Here is a 5,994-nt window from a genome sequence, read left to right as displayed (position 1 = left end):
TCTTCAATCAGCAATCCTTAATCCTCAATTCTCAGTCGTCAATCCTCAGCCATCAATCCTCAATCTTCAATACTCAATCGTCAATCCTTAGACCTCAATCCTCAATCCTCAATCCTCGTTCCTCAAACCTCAATCCTCAACCCTCAGTCTTCATCCTCAATCATCAAACCTCAATCCTCAATCCTCAATATTCAATCATCAATCCTCAAACCTCAATCTTCAATCCTCATTCTTCAATCCTAAATGCCCAATCCTCAATCTTCAATCCTCAATCCTCAATCCTCAATTCTCAATCCTCAATCCTTAATCCTCAGACCTCAAACATCAATATTCAACCCTCAGTCCTCGTCCTCAATCCACAACCTTCAATCCTCAGTCCTCAATATTCAATCATCAATATTCAATCTTCAATCCTCAATCCTCAATCCTCAATCCTCAATCCTCAATCCTCAATCTTCAACCCTGAATCCTCAATCCTGAATACTCAATCCTCAATCTTCAATCCTCAATACTCAATCTTCAATCCTCAATCCTCAATCCTCAATCCTCAATCTTCAATCTTCAATCCTCAACACTCAATCTTCAATCCTCAATCCTCAATCCTCAACCATCAATCCTCATTCTTCAATCTTCAATCCTCAATACTCAATCTTCCATCCTCAATCCTAAATCCTCAATCATCAATCCTCAATCTTCGATCCTCAACACTCAATCTTCAATCCTCAATCCTCAATCCGCAATCCTCAATCTTCAACCCTCAACACTCAATCTTCAATCCTCAATCCTCAATCCTCAATCCTCAATCCTCAATCTTCAATCCTCATCACTAATCTTCAATCAGCAATCCTCAAGCCTCAATTCTCAGTCGTCAATCCTCAGTCATCAATCCTCAATCTTCAATACTCAGTCGTCAATCCTTAGTCCTCAATCCTCAATCCTCAATCCTCGTTCCTCAAACCTCAATCCTCAACCCTCAGTCTTCATCCTCAATCCTCAAACCTCAATCCTCAATCCTCAATATTCAATCATCAATCCTCAAACCTCAATCGTCAATCCTCATTCTTCAATCCTAAATACCCAATCCTCAATCTTCAATCCCCAATCCTCAATCCTCAATCCTCAATCCTCAATCCTCATTTCTCAATCCTCAATCCTCAACCCTCAGCCCTCATCCTCCATCCTCAATCCTCAATCCTCAATCCTCAATCTTCAATCCTCAATTCTCAATCTTCAGTCCTCGATCCTCAATCATCAATCCTCAATCCTCAATCCTCAGGCATCAATACTCAATCTTCAATGCTCAATCCTCAATCCTCAATCCTCAATCCTCATTCCTCAATCCTCAATACCCAATCATCAATCCTCAATCCTCAATCCTCAATCCTCAATGTTCAATCATCAATACTCAGTCTTCAATCCCCAATCATCAATCCTCAATACTCAATCTTCAATCCTCAATCCTCAATCCTCAATCCTCAATCCTCAATCCACAGGCGTCAATACTCAATCTACAATATTCAATCCTCAATCCTTAATCCTCAATCCACAATCCTCAACCTTCAATACTCAATACTCAATCTTCAATCCTCAATCCTCAATCCTCAATCCTCAATCCTCAATCCTCAATCCTCAATATTCAATCCTCAATACTCAATCTTCAATCCTCAATCCTCAATCCTCAATCCTCAATATTCGATCATCAATACTCAATCTTCAATCCTCATTCCTCAATCCCCAATTTTCAATCCTCAATCCTCAATCCTCAATCCTCAATCCTCAATCCACAATCCTCAACCTTCTATACTCAATAATCAATATTCAATCCTCAATCCTCACTCCGCAATCTTCAACCCTGAATCCTCAATCCTCAATACTCAATCCTCAATCTTCAATCCTCAATACTCAATCTTCAATCCTCAATCCCCAATCCTCAATCCTCAGTCCTCAATCTTCAACCCTCAACACTCAATCTTCAATCCTCAATCCTCAATCCTCAATCCTCAATCCTCAATCTTCTATCCTCATCGCTAATCTTCAATCAGCAATCCTCAATCCTCAATTCTCAGTCGTCAATCCTCAGTCATCAATCCTCAATCTTCAATACTCAATCGTCAATCCTTAGTCCTCAATCCTCAATCCTCAATCCTCGTTCCTCAAACCTCAATCCTCAACCCTCAGTCTTCATCCTGAATCCTCAAACCTCAATCCTCAATCCTCAATATTCAATCATCAATCCTCAAACCTCAATCTTCAATCCTCATTCTTCAATCCTAAATACCCAATCCTCAATCTTCAATCCTCAATCATCAATCCTCAATTCTCAATCCTCAATTCTTAATCCTCAGACCTCAAACTTCAATATTCAACCCTCAGACCTCGTCCTCAATCCACAACCCTCAATCCTCAGGCCTCAATATTCAATCATCAATATTCAATCCTCAATCCTCAATCTTCAATCCTCAATAATCAATCTCCAATCCTCAATCCTCAATCCTCGATCCTCAATCCTCAGGCATCAATACTCAATCTTCAATACTCAATCCTCAATCCTCAATCGTCAATCCTCAATCCTCAGACCTCAATCCTCAATCCTCAATATTCAATCATCAATACTCAATCTTCAATCCTCAATCCTCAATCCTCAATTCTCAATCCTCAATCCTCAGTCCTCAGCCGTCGAATCTCAATCCACGACGCTTAGCACTCATCCTCAATCCTCAGCCTCAATCCTCAATCCTCAAACCTAAATCCTCTGCCGTCAGTCCTCGTCCTCAATCATCAAACCTCAATCCTCAATCCTCAATATTCAGTCATCAATACTCAATCTTCAATCCTCAATCCTCAATCCTCAATCCTCAATCCTCAATCCTCAATCCTCAATATTCAATCATCAATACTCAATCTTCAACCCTCAATCTTCAATCCTCAATACTCAATCTTCAATCCTCAATCCTCAATCCTCAATCCTCAATCCTCAATCCTCAGGCATCAATACTCAATCTACAATATTCAATCCTCAATCCTTAATCCTCAATCCACAATCCTCAACCTTCAATACTCAATACGAAATCTTCAATCCTCAATCCTCAATCCTCAATCCTCAATCCTCAATCCGCAATATTCAGTCCTCAATACTCAATCTTCAATCATCAATCCTCAATCCTCAATTCTCAGTCGTCATTCCTCAGTCATCAACCCTCAATCTTCAATACTCAATCGTCAATCCTTAGTCCTCAATCCTCAATCCTCAATCCTCGTTCCTCAAACCTCAATCCTCAACCCTCAGTCTTCATCCTCAATCCTCAAACCTCAATCCTCAATCCTCATTCTTCAATCCTAAATACCCAATCCTTAATCTGCAATCCTCAATCCTCAAGCCTCAATTCTCAATCCTCAATCCTTAATCCTCAGACCTCAAACATCAATATTCAACCCTCAGTCCTCGTCCTCAATCCACAACACTCAATCCTCAGTCCTCAGTATTCAATCATAAATATTCAATCTTCAATCCTCAATCCTCAATCCTCAATTCTCAATCCTCAATCCTCAGTCCTCAGTCGTCGAATCTCAATCCACGACGCTTAGCACTCATCCTCAATCCTCAGCCTCAATCCTCAATCCTCAAACCTAAATCCTCTGCCGTCAGTCCTCGTCCTCAATCCTCAAACCTCAATCCTCAATCCTCAATATTCAATCATCAATACTCAATCTTCAATCCTCAATCCTCAATCCTCAATCCTCAATCCTCAATCCTCAATCCTCAATATTCAATCATCAATACTCAATCTTCAACCCTCAATCTTCAATCCTCAATACTCAATCTTCAATCCTCAATCCTCAATCCTCAATCCTCAATCCTCAATCCTCAGGCATCAATACTCAATCTACAATATTCAATACTCAATCCTTAATCCTCAATCCACAATCCTCAACCTTCAATACTCAATACTCAATCTTCAATCCTCAACCCTCAGTCCTCAATCCTCAATCCTCAATCCGCAATATTCAGTCCTCAATACTCAATCTTCAATCATCAATCCTCAATCCTCAATTCTCAGTCGTCAATCCTCAGTCATCAATCCTCAATCTTCAATACTCAATCGTCAATCCTTAGTCCTCAAACCTCAATCCTCAATCCTCGTTCCTCAAACCTCAATCCTCAACCCTCAGTCTTCATCCTCAATCCTCAAACCTCAATCCTCAATCCTCAATATTCAATCATCAATACTCAATCTTCAATCCCCAATCCTCAAACCTCAATCCTCAATCCTCATTCTTCAATCCTAAATACCCAATCCTTAATCTGCAATCCTCAATCCTCAATCCTCAATTCTCAATCCTCAATCCTTAATCCTCAGACCTCAAACATCAATATTCAACCCTCAGTCCTCGTCCTCAATCCACAACACTCAATCCTCAGTCCTCAGTATTCAATCATAAATATTCAATCTTCAATCCTCAATCCTCAATCCACAATCCTCAATCCTCAATGCTCAATCCTCAATCCTCAGTATTCAATCATCAATACTCAATCTTCAACCCTCAATCTTCAATCCTCAATACTCAATCTTCAATCCTCAATCCTCAATCCTCAATCCTCAATCCTCAATCCTCAGGCATCAATACTCAATCTACAATATTCAATCCTCAATCCTTAATCCTCAATCCACAATCCTCAACCTTCAATACACAATACTCAATCTTCAATACTCAATCCTCAATCCTCAATCCTCAATCCTCAATCCGCAATATTCAATCCTCAATGCTCAATCTTCAATCAGCAATCCTTAATCCTCAATTCTCAGTCGTCAATCCTCAGCCATCAATCCTCAATCTTCAATACTCAATCGTCAATCCTTAGACCTCAATCCTCAATCCTCAATCCTCGTTCCTCAAACCTCAATCCTCAACCCTCAGTCTTCATCCTCAATCATCAAACCTCAATCCTCAATCCTCAATATTCAATCATCAATCCTCAAACCTCAATCTTCAATCCTCATTCTTCAATCCTAAATGCCCAATCCTCAATCTTCAATCCTCAATCCTCAATCCTCAATTCTCAATCCTCAATCCTTAATCCTCAGACCTCAAACATCAATATTCAACCCTCAGTCCTCGTCCTCAATCCACAACCTTCAATCCTCAGTCCTCAATATTCAATCATCAATATTCAATCTTCAATCCTCAATCCTCAATCCTCAATCCTCAATCCTCAATCCTCAATCTTCAACCCTGAATCCTCAATCCTGAATACTCAATCCTCAATCTTCAATCCTCAATACTCAATCTTCAATCCTCAATCCTCAATCCTCAATCCTCAATCTTCAATCTTCAATCCTCAACACTCAATCTTCAATCCTCAATCCTCAATCCTCAACCATCAATCCTCATTCTTCAATCTTCAATCCTCAATACTCAATCTTCCATCCTCAATCCTAAATCCTCAATCATCAATCCTCAATCTTCGATCCTCAACACTCAATCTTCAATCCTCAATCCTCAATCCGCAATCCTCAATCTTCAACCCTCAACACTCAATCTTCAATCCTCAATCCTCAATCCTCAATCCTCAATCCTCAATCTTCAATCCTCATCACTAATCTTCAATCAGCAATCCTCAATCCTCAATTCTCAGTCGTCAATCCTCAGTCATCAATCCTCAATCTTCAATACTCAATCGTCAATCCTTACTCCTCAATCCTCAATCCTCAATCCTCGTTCCTCAAACCTCAATCCTCAACCCTCAGTCTTCATCCTCAATCCTCAAACCTCAATCCTCAATCCTCAATATTCAATCATCAATCCTCAAACCTCAATCGTCAATCCTCATTCTTCAATCCTAAATACCCAATCCTCAATCTTCAATCCCCAATCCTCAATCCTCAATCCTCAATCCTCAATCCTCATTTCTCAATCCTCAATCCTCAACCCTCAGTCCTCAATCCTCAATCCTCAATCCGCAATATTCAGTCCTCAATACTCAATCTTCAATCA

The sequence above is a fragment of the Calliopsis andreniformis genome, unplaced genomic scaffold, assembly GCF_051401765.1.
Source record: "Calliopsis andreniformis isolate RMS-2024a unplaced genomic scaffold, iyCalAndr_principal scaffold0046, whole genome shotgun sequence".
NCBI classification, from domain to species: Eukaryota; Metazoa; Arthropoda; class Insecta; order Hymenoptera; family Andrenidae; genus Calliopsis; species Calliopsis andreniformis.
Note: the sequence above shows the minus strand (reverse complement) of the source record.